Source organism: Triticum aestivum, chromosome 5A (assembly GCF_018294505.1).
Source record: "Triticum aestivum cultivar Chinese Spring chromosome 5A, IWGSC CS RefSeq v2.1, whole genome shotgun sequence".
Lineage (NCBI taxonomy): Eukaryota > Viridiplantae > Streptophyta > Magnoliopsida > Poales > Poaceae > Triticum > Triticum aestivum.
Window position 1 is genome coordinate 634,365,023 of NC_057806.1, and position 11,884 is coordinate 634,376,906.

Here is an 11,884-nt window from a genome sequence, read left to right on the forward strand (position 1 = left end):
GCGCGGGGAACGTTGCAGGGACAGCGCCAGGCGCATCCACCTTGGGATCCGATGCGGGATCTCCTGTGCCTCGGACTAATGTAGCTTCGCCTGTACAGCCACGCACCCGTCTCCAAAAAGGGGTAATTCAACCTATTAACTATAAAACAAAATTTGGCTTGGCTTGTTGCTCTATAGGTGAACCTAGTTCGGTTGAAGAGGCGCTGAATGATGCACGTTGGAGGAAGGCCATGGAAGAAGAATATTCGGCACTGAAGAAAAATAAAACATGGCATCTGGTGCCTCCACGACGAGGTACAAATATAATTGATTGCAAATGGGTGTTTCACATCAAAAGGAAGTCTGACGGGTCAATAGATCGTTACAGAGCAAGACTTGTTGCAAAGGGTTTCAAACAGCGGTACGACATAGACTATGAGGACACATTTAGTCGTGTTGTTAAAGCTGCCACTATTCGCCCTGTTTTCTCTGTTGCTGTTTCCAGGGGATGGAGTCTCAGACAATTGGATGTGCAGAATGCGTTCCTTCATGGCATTCTGGAAGACGAAGTATACATGAAGCAACCTCCTGGATTTGTGAACAGAAACTCACCACTACATGTGTGCAAACTTGATAAAGCTTTATATGGATTAAAGCAAGCTCCCAGGGCGTGGTACTCACGCCTAAGTCAGAAACTGCAAACACTTGGATTTGTCCCTTCAAAGTCTGATACATCACTGTTTATTTACAATAGATCAAATATCTCCATATTTTTTCTTATTTATGTTGATGATATAATTGTCACAAGTTCCTCTGATGAAGCAATAACAGGACTTCTGAAGGATCTAAGTGCTGAGTTTGCTCTGAAGGATCTAGGAGACTTGCATTTCTTCCTAGGGATTGAGGTAAAGAAACATGAAAATGGCATTCATCTCTCTCAAGAAAAATATGCCACTGATCTGGTAAGAAGAGTTGGTCTTCAAGGATGTAAACCCTCACCAACACCCTTGTCCAGTTCAGAGAAACTCTCACTTACAGAAGGGGATCTCTTGAATCAAGAGGACAGTACAAACTACAGAAGTCTGGTAGGGGCACTTCAGTACTTGACTCTGACAAGACTTGATATCTCATTTGCTGTTAACAAAGTATGCCAATTTTTTCATGCACCCACTATAGCTCATTGGACTGCTGTGAAAAATACTATGAACCTTGGCCTTACTTTCAGCAAATCTTCATCTACTCTAGTCAGTGCTTTCTCAGACTCTGATTGGGCAGGATGCATAGATGACAGATGCTCCATTGGTGGGTTCGCAGTATTTTTTGGACCTAATCTAATATCATGGTGTGCAAAAAACATGCTACTGTATCCAGGTCAAGTACAGAAGCTGAGTACAAGGCACTTGCAAATGCTACGGCAGAAATTATTTGGGTAGAGTCTATGTTGAAGGAACTTGGTATAAAGAGCACCAAAGCTCCATGTCTATGGTGTGATAATCTTGGTGCTACCTACCTATCTGCAAATCCAGTGTTTCATGCAAGGGCGAAGCATATTGAAATTGATTTCCACTTTGTCAGAGAACGAGTTGCAAATCAGCAGTTAGAGATTCGTTTTGTGCATTCCAGAGATCAAGTTGCAGATGGCTTCACAATACCGTTACCCACAAGAAGTTTTGAAGAATTCAAGCGTAATCTCAACTTGACGAAGTTATGATTAAGGGAGGATGTTAAGCAACGCATAAATGTGCCTGGTCGTGATAGGTTGATGGCGCATGGTCCAAGGGTGGTTCGGCTAGGATAGTCCAGGTTGTTAGCATGTACTTTATCTTTGTAACAACTCTATCTCTCTATCCTCTTATCCCTTGTACCTCAAATTATAATCTCAACCATGTACGCGATCTGGTGAGTTGCGCCCTAGTATATAACACGAAGCTGTGGTCAGAGAAAGGCACGACGTTAAACCTAAGTTTTCACATCCCCAACAAAATCAGCTTGTGTTACACACTATGGTTTCACAACGTTGATTGTGAGAGCAACATGGGTTAGTCTTCATTTGGAAGTTGGTAGCATGGGTTACTTTTTAGGCAACAAAGTGGGGTCCATCAGATGTGTTGGTTGTATTTTTTAAGACAAGACAAACCCACTGTTGGAAGACTGAGTGCGGCTGAGCGCCTCCTTTTTAGGGCATGTACAATGGTTCTATCTTAGCAATGCCACGTAGGATAAATGATGAGGTGGAGGAGAGAGAAATCATAAGAGAAGGCTTGTCTTCTCTTAATTAAGAGAAGGCAAGAGATGATCTCTTAGCACAATATGTCTCACCATATTTTTAGGAATAACTAGTTATTGAAGATAAGGCTAAGAGATAACCCATTGTAGACATGTTTTTTTGTCATCTCTAAATTACATGCAAGATTTAAGATAAGACCGCTTTATCAACCATTGTACATGCCCTTACTAGTGTTTTGGAAGACCGAGCTCGGCTGCTGTTGCCGGAAGAGGGCACATCCTTCCTCACTGGCGTGTGCACGTTTGTTTGCACACGTAGCAACTCGCCAACTCCCACGAAAAATTCAAGAAAGATGTAAGCGCATGTGCGGCCCAGTGTGAAATTACGGTGGAGGGGTCAGGTGTGCGATCAGGGCAAATTGAATATTTGTGCTCAGTCCACCGAATGCTTGGAATAGCATAAGGATAGTGACCCATCTTTGCAATTTGATTTGATCAAACAAAGACTCTCTCTAAATTTCTCCTTTCCTTTCCAGTTGTCTATCATGTAGATAGATATAAATCCAATCACAACATTCAGCATCTTATAAACATAGAGTTGGGCAGCATGCAGTATGATATTGTACATACATGATTAATTCCAGGTTTCTACTCTGTACATAAATGCAAAAGATCGCAGATCATGATTGGACATCAAGCCAATCACATGGGACCATATTTTTCCTACTTGTACATCTTCTTAACCATAAGGTGCAGGTCACAAATAAATAATGACCAGCAACTTATTTGTCCATGTAGGTGTAGAGAGCATATCACAAATAAAAAGCAAACCAGAAAGAGCCACATGTGTGAGAATCGCAAAGACACATAACCATATAATCTGATAATAAATGGAATGAATTGGGCAAAGCGTCTTCACATCAACAATATGCATGTCCTAGCTTTCCAAGCCTCCTCCGTGCTCCCGGTTCCTCTAGTGACGTTCAACATAGATCATATATACATCCAAAGAGAAGACATCAAGCATCCGTTGTGTTGGCTAGGACTGGAAGGTACCGGGAATTATTTTGGGGCCTCAACCTGGTGTTCCATGAGAATTCGGTCATGTGCATGTGTCCGCCGCATGAATGTAGTCCAGTCAAGACCGCAGAGTCGCACCGATTCTTCTAAGAACCCCAGCCATGTGTCTTGGCCCAAAGGCCACCACTCAACTCCCGCCTGACCTTCTGTAATGTGTTCTCTGCTCTCCACCAAGGCCCGCCGATGCCGCCAGCGAATCTGCGACCGTGAAATCCCCCGTCAATTCGCACCCCACATGGATTTGTAGCGTGCACCAGTAACAGTATACAGAAAAGGAAGAGGCAGGATTCGATTTCAATCTGCTAGTTTTCGAAACTAACCGGCCCCCGCGTCGCTCCGCTCGGGGCGACTCGGGTGGCGACGAAAACCCTAGCCGCCGCCCCCCTCCCCCCCTCCTCCCTCCCTCGCCGCTGCCCGAGGAGGCCTCCGGCGAAGCCCACATGGTCACCCAAGACGGCGGCGGCGAGGATCTGGCTGCTTCGCTCCTCGCGGAGGGCTTCGGGCGCCGAGGCAGCGGCCTCGGGTGGTGCGGCGGCGCTGTTTCTGCGGCGAGCGGCGTCGCGGGTGTTGCCCCCCGTCTCCTTGGTCGCGAGGGCGGCGAGTGACGGCGGGCGCTGGTGCTGGTCGCAGCGGGGGCGCGGCCCCCCTGTTCGCGCCAGGATCTGAAGGCGGCTCCCACTTCCCCTTAGAGTGCTCCTCCTCGCCGGATCTGGTCGCCGGCGGCCTCAAGACGCCAGATCCGTGGCTGGTGAGGTTGCCTGGAGCTTCGGAACTGGACCGGGAGAAATCCTTGGCTGGGTCTCCAGCCACGGCGTCGGCGACACAGGCAGGTGCCGTTTTCCTCCTCGGAGGCTTCGTCGAGGTCCGTTTCCTCTCCCTCCTGCTCCATGACCCGGGTGAAAACCCTTGTCTTTCCAAGACTGGACGGCAACGGCGCAACTTGCGTCGCCACCTTCTTGAAGGTGTCGTCTTGGGCATGGTAGGAGTGTGCAGAGTGCTGTGAGGTGGGTGTCGGGTTGGCTGCGTCAGCAGCGAGGGAGATGAAGCTTGGTGCTCTGTTTATGTAGCAGTGTTGCTCTGCTCTGGCTTGCTCGCCGGATCCTTGCTTGCTTGCTCGCCGGTTGGCGCCATTCTTGGGCAGGGAGGGGAGAGGGCTCCCCTCTTTTGCTAGCAGCAACTTGATGTGGTGGCGTGGGCATGGAGCCTAGCCATACGAGTTTGATCTGCTTCCTGTAAGGTTGCTTCATCTTGCTTGCTGTTCGTTTGTTCAGTGTCAGTGCCTTTGCGCAGTTTTTTCTCTCCTTGGTGGTGGTAGCGGTGACCTGCGGTGTGGCAATTCGTCTAGTTATCCTCGTGCAGCGCTGTGTCGGGTTGAGTACCTCCCATGGTGGTCGGCATCGTGTCCAATCCTGGCTCTAGGGTGAGCTTCTCCATCTTCCAGCGGTCCGGCGCCTTTCGAGCCAAGGCGAGGGGCAGGGGTCCCTTCTGGATTTGGAGAGGAGCGGACCGAACAAGGTGTCACCTTCGGTGTAGATGAGGATGCGACCATCGCTGGACTTTGTCTCCGTATGAAGAACCCCTCCGTTTTGTTCAGCTTGATCTACTTCTCTTAGGGGACTCCATCGACTTCTAGCTAGTGCTTATTTTGCTTATCCCTATAGGGCTTGTAGTCTTTGGTGTTAGCTGCTTCGGCAACACTATGTACCCGCTGTTTTTTTCTTTTTCTTTTCCTTTTCGCAGCTGTCTAGTGGTTGTAACGATGGCCTTGTGCAATCCCTGGCCGGTTGATGGCTTTGTTAATTCAAAGTCGGGCTCCCCTTGAGACTTCGTTCTAAAAAAACAGTATACAGAAATGCATGGCTGCATTTTTTTTAAAAATGACTGCATGTAGTTGTTGCCGTAGATTTTTTTTTTTAAGAAATTGTTGCCGTAGATGATATAATAGCTTGATTTTTTTATGAAATATGAAATTTCATTTCAATTAACCACTGTGCCCACCAATATCGCCGGCAATCAAGTCTCGGATAAAATTAGGAGCAGCGCCCGGCCATACGGCTTGGGACACATGCACCATCTTCTACCCGTGCGTCGCTAGAGCATCCACAACATTATTACAAACCCGTGGGCAAAAAGAGATAGAAAAAGAACTAAAATGCAACATAGCAAGGGCATTAATTTCCCTAAAAAGGACTCCATTTGGCGCTAGATCGTAGTTCTTCGAGTCAGTGATAGTTTGTACCAAAATCTGCGCATCCGTCTCTACCAAGACGTTGGTCATTCCCCACTCCTGGGCATAGTTCAAAGCATGCACACACACTTTAGCCTCCACCTGTAGGACATCTTGGGCATACTCCACCCTTCCGGCACCTGCACCCGTCACATCTCCCATGTGGTCTCGGATCACAAACCCCCAGCCACCACACTTCTTGTCACTATGGAAACTTCCATCAACGTTAATCTTTAGAATATCTTGTGGCGGGGGCTTCCACCTTTGCACCTTTTTTGGATTTGAATCTTTGTGCTGTGCAAAGAACTCTAAATACTCTTTTGCATCAGAACCAGCCTGAAAAGCAAATTGCTGAATAGCTTGATTGCTGCTTGAAGCCCCAAACTGTGCGGCTCTGCGCTCGGGCATAACAATACAGCCTGTTATTTTTCTCAGAAAAAAACAATACAGCCTGTTAAGCCATTGATAGGCCTTTCAGTCCATTGTACGCCCAGGACGAGCGTTACCTGTTGTACGTCCATCTTCTCACCCCAAAAAAAACCTGTTGTATGTCCAGCATCTGTACGCCCAGATCGATTCGGGGCAACTTGGCCACCTGCTGGTACTGACCTACTGAGTGCAAACAACCTCAGTGAAGCAAAGCTTTATTAAAAAAAACTCAATGAAGCAAAGTAGTATTGAATATCGTAATATTTAATAGTATTCTTTACCTTGAACAAATTTCAAACTGACTATTGTTCCATGTTGATCATGATGTATTCTACAATTTCTTAAAGTATTCAATTTTCATGATTTCTAATGATGATTGGGGCTGATAAATATATCAGTATGTCACAAGTCACAACTACCCAATGGCATGTATTCTGAAGATTGCCAAATTCCTTAACTGCGCATATGGACATAGACATCTGGAGTTCTCAATACAATATGTTTCTATATATTTTTCTTCTTGCTAAGTCGGTACACATATATTGCTATTTATTACACCCTCTGTTCCTAAATGTAAGTCGTTTTCGCAGTTCAAATTATAATGCTCTTATGTTTAGGAACCGAGGTTGCATTTTATAAATAAGTAATGCTACGATGTTTGTTCAAAGCCAAGATTACTAACCAGGATGTTAGATAGATTGCGAGATTGATAAATGCAAGATGATTTAGACCCTATTTTGTTGGCTTATGGCTTCACCCAAAGCCAAAGCGGGTGAGCAATTTATTCCAAAGCTCTGTATCCTTCAAACTGAAACAAGGGAACGCTTCTCACTGCCATCCGTATGATAATCATGCACCTCCATCTTCTGTTCTTAATTGGCCACATGCTACATTGCGCGGATACTTCAGAAAGTGCACGTATCCAGCCGGATACTGCCCCGATACTCGGATACTGCCCCGAAACTTCCCGATATGTATCCCGTAAGTATCCCTTGATATTTTGATTTAAAGAAAAAGAAAATAATGTTCGATACTCCTAGGATACTTCTGCGATACGTTTTGGATACCTGAAACCCCTCGTTCGACGTGAAATCTCCTCGATAATAAAGGTGCACCTTTGAAAATTCCTAACATGGGCGTGAGTTCATGTGAAAACATATATGTCAATGTTTTTTATTCAATTAAAAGGTGAACAAGAGAGAGTCGATGCATTGATTGGAACAGCAAACCTAGTCAAATCTCACTGCCAACTAATGGAAGTGGACTAAGTGCAAGAAAAGAAAGGGGTAATCGTATTGAGGCATGCTTTGACCTAGAAGCTCCTTAATTTTTTTTCTTCATATTTATAATAATTAATATATGTAACATCTATACATAAACATATCCCTGTATCCATGTTTTTAGAAAATTGATGTATCGGGCGTATCCCCGTATCGCGTATCCGATATGTATCCAAGTATCCGTGCAACGTAGGCCACATGGATCGTACAGTCCTACAGCTCCAGTTCAGGTTCTCATATACCTGAATTTGGTTCCTATTCCATGTCTGTTAATTCCATAGGTCAGTACCAGACTTCATCAAGCTTGCACTGTCAAATAATTCCGTTGCCATGCGGAGGCTGGTTGGGTATATCTGAGACGAAATAATGTATTTTTGAACAAACAGAGACGCGTGGCAGGGGACGCAGGTGTGGGTGTCTCCTACAATGGAGGCTCTTACCCAGACTCGAGGACTAATGCCAGGCTAAGAATAGATGGAGTATCGTCACACTTCCTACCGTGGTTGAGTGCGCTGTGATGTGAGCGGCATACGCTATCTAGCAACAGGAATGCCAAGGTGGCGGCTCCGGATTGTGGTCCGCGTAGTTGCTCTCCGGCGGGTATCATTGCGGTGGTGATGGTTCTCCTCTCGGGTTGTGTGGACAACAGAAGGTGTTGCGGCAGGTAGCTCGGACGTGCCCACTTCTCGGAGGGGCGGTGTCCTGATCCGGATCTGGGGATCTAGCATCGACGTGTTCTTCCTAGTGACCTTGCAGTGACACGTGTGACATGCCGAGCGAAAGCTTTATGCCTTGGAGTCGACGACGGCCACACCCATGGGTGATGCTTTCTTTGAATATGTTGTCGTGATTATTCTCTCCGTGTCAGGGCTCCGGGTGAAGACCTTTGTCTCGTGTGGACTCGGTAACGGTGACGCTCTGCGCCGGTTTCCCTCTGTGGGCGTTGTTATGGAGTTTAGGTATGCTAGGTCGTAGCATGGGGTGTGATTAGTTTTCCTGGTGTTCGTTGTAGGTAACGTAGTCGCATGTGCTATCTGTGTGTCATCTATCTCAAAATTGACTTTGTAAGAGGGCTACGTGACCATCTTGTATCGTTCGCCGCCCGTGTACTTCTTCATGTGTTACTTTATATGGCATGTTTAGAGAACGGAGACACCTCTCTCTCTACCTCTGTCTCTATCTCTCTCTGCAAAATATTCTAAAAACTGAATTGATTTTGCATATAGGGAAATCAGCATTGAACAAGTCCAACAAAATGTGATTGCATCCAACGAATCTTCTATATAGTCCTCAGTCAAGAAGACACATGCAATCTTCTGAAACGCATGCGAGTCTATGACACAACAAAATGCGGTTAGGTGTAGAAGGAGTGATGGTTTAATGCGTGTCGGATGGGTCTGTATTGACTATATATTGGTTGTGAATTTCACATTTTCTTAGTACTCCCTTCATCTAGGTGTATAAATCACCTAACAAAAATCAAATAATCTCAAAACACTTAGATGCGATGTATTAACTTTCACCTCGTTTCTTGTTTCTTGATATAAATATAGGAATGAACCAATAAGAGATATGAGGCATGTATGCTTTCAGTGACTTAAGACTACCAAATACGACATGCACTGGTTAGCTCCTTGCATGCAATGCTATTAATTAGCAAATAAATATTAAATTCTCTCACTTTCCTTTCTGCCTTGGTCGCGATGCACCTGGATGGCAGGAGTAACCATTAGATGCATCTCATATAGTTAATGTCACACAACAACTTGAGCCATAGGAGAACCTAGCGTTCCTGAATAAAAGCGAACCAAAATAAAGCGACATATTTGAGAATCCATGTGGCCTACAGCATGGATCACACATATGCAGACATGTTGCCTGGGACTGGAAGGCACCGGGAATTATTTTGGGGCCTCCGCATGCTGCTCGACGAGCAAAAGGAGGTGGATCTACTCGCACCACCGCCAGTACCCGTACCGATGGGTGTCCGCCAAAAGGATACCGACGTGAGAAGCCAAATGGCTATATCGCGCACCCCTCCTTCAATGTCACACCGGTAGGAGTCCGAGACAAGGAAACCGACCTCATCAAATCAGGTCGCACTAGATGAATGTGGGTTTCTTGAGCGTACGCACCCGGGCCACGTTATCCCAGCTGTTGGTTTCAGATGCTGTACCTCGAGATGCCCAGCAGTTAGAATTGTTTATCTGGATCCATTACGGTGGAAGTCAGGGGTTCCTGTTCGAACTAGGCTCTGCGTATGTTTGTTTTCTTGTGCACCAAAAAAAAAATACCGACGCACACCCGTGACCCCGACCACCAAGGGTGCACCGCATCCCTGAATTCACTCTCATTCTACTCGTTCAATGGAGGAGGTCCCAGTGGCCATTCCCATGACGACGGAGCACGGCCCGATCGATACGGCACAAATTGACGCCAATGGGTACGCATCAAATAGTTCTTCCCGATCTACACATCGCATGCTGTACCGGAGCTGAAATCCGATCGCTGATTATTTCTTCCAGAAGCATACTGAATCTGTTCTTCTTTGACTTTTTTCGCCGCTGGTCTTTCGAAGTTCCGATAGCCATGGACGAACAGCTTCCAGGACGGGCAGGGCCAGATAAAATCGAAACTAGTAGGCGGTGGAGCACGCCCAATACCTAAATCCCATCCGCATAAGGGGCTCAGCCCAAATCGATGGGGACTCTGATTTACCTCCTCACACCGGCCAACACCCGATGGCGCCGGAGACTTCTCATACGATGCAAGTCCAGGAGACTTCTCACCACGATGCAAGTCCAGGTCTGTGTGCGCAGACCTCCTCTGCCCTCTCCAGCAACTGATGTGGCCTCACAGATCCGTTTCTCCTCTGGATCTCAAAAGAATCCGCTACCCCCGCCGCCGAGCATGCTCCTAGAGAGAGCGGCAGAAAATTTGTCACGGGACAACTGTAGATGCTGTCCCTGTTTCCCCTGTAGCTGTCCTTTTCTGCGGGTGGCCGGATCATTACGTCTGCAATCCTTGCGAGAAAACGTGCCAGCTGATCCTTTTCGTTCCATGTGACACAAATCTCGATGAGTATGGACGTTCAGGATAGAGGTACCCGGGTGCGTAAGCTCAAAGGAATGTTTTCGCGCACTAGATCCACCTCACCACTGCCCACAGAAGACATGATGTGAGCCAGATGCTCCCGAAGAGCAAGATGCAAAAAGCATCATCCCGACCGTTGGCTAGATCGCCGCCAGCAGTTGTCGACTTGTCGTCGGCCAATGCAGGGTCAGATATGTTGCCAGCGCCACAATAACCCTGCAGCATAGCAGCACGGCCGCCGCCCTGGCGCTTGGACTCCGCCGAAGCGTGCTGCGTTTAGGGCTGCCGCTGCGCTCGAGCCGAAGGGCTCCTAGCAACGTGAGGAGATGAGCCCGCCGCAACCATCAGGCAGAGAGACTTCTCTTGAAAGTTTCCTTTGGCGACTGCTAGTGCTAGGTAGGCTGGAGGAGATGAGATCGGGGCGGTCCGAGCGGCCTATGTGTCTCATTCATATAATAAAAGTCTTCCAAGTTACAAGCCACATTTACATTGGCATGACAACACCAAAATGACAGCTCTAATCTTTGTTGACAACCAACCAAGAAGTAAAAATTCAAGCGAGGCCGAAGAATTCCCTGAGCTTGGCGGTAACATACATCACCTGTCTCCGGCACCACCGTAGGCCGTAGCAGTCACCAAATGACATTTTGAGGGTGAATTCCAATACTAAACTGGGCTCCGTCACCAACTCCTCTTCGGCCTGTTCATATACTGCTCTCCACTATTTCCTCTATGAAAAATGAGGTGGTGCTAACACTTTGAGGCTCTAGACATGCATTGCTTGGAGTTGTGTTCAAGGGTGCCATATATATACCCATGCAGGTGATTGGCTATCTCGTCTTTCTCCATGCAAATGGTGACCCCGTGGTTAGCGTTTTACTGATGTGGAATTCAATTATTAAAGTGTCATGCTAGCCGTGGCAGGCAACTACTCCCTTTGTTATCTAAATACTCATATATTTCTTTACAAAAGGAGTATGTGTTTCCACTTTATTTTTGTTGTTGTTGTCCTGCTTCACAGTGGATCTCAGAACAGCAAATGTGTCGGCCTATTTCAGAAAGAACCAACTAGTTTGGCCCTTTGCTTCACTCAGGCTCTTTGAAGTTTAAAATCAGTAGGCCAGTACCCTGACTTTCTCAATCTTGCACTGTCAAAGAATTTTGTTACAACCCAGGGGGCAGTTGAGAAAGAAAGAAACCTATAAGGAGAGTTTGTTTTTGGTCCTGAATAACAAAACAGAGATGATCAGCTGCAGTAATGAGCTCCTAAATCGCCTCTCTCTCTCTCTCTCTCTCTGTGTGTGTGTGTGCGCGCGCGCGCGCGCGCTTTCCTAGAGTTACTCCAAAGATGAAATTATTTCCTGTTTCTTTCGCCACACAACATTGTGCCTGAAAAAATTTACCCCCTGAGAGGGAACTTAATAGTACTTGATGGAGAACAGCAGCCAAAGTTCAAAAAGAGAACAAGAGAAAACATAAAGATAGGGAGCAAGTACAGCCTTACTTTTTAATGAGTTCTCAAAACAATTTAAAATTCGTAAATCTACAATATGCTATAGTACAGGTTGCG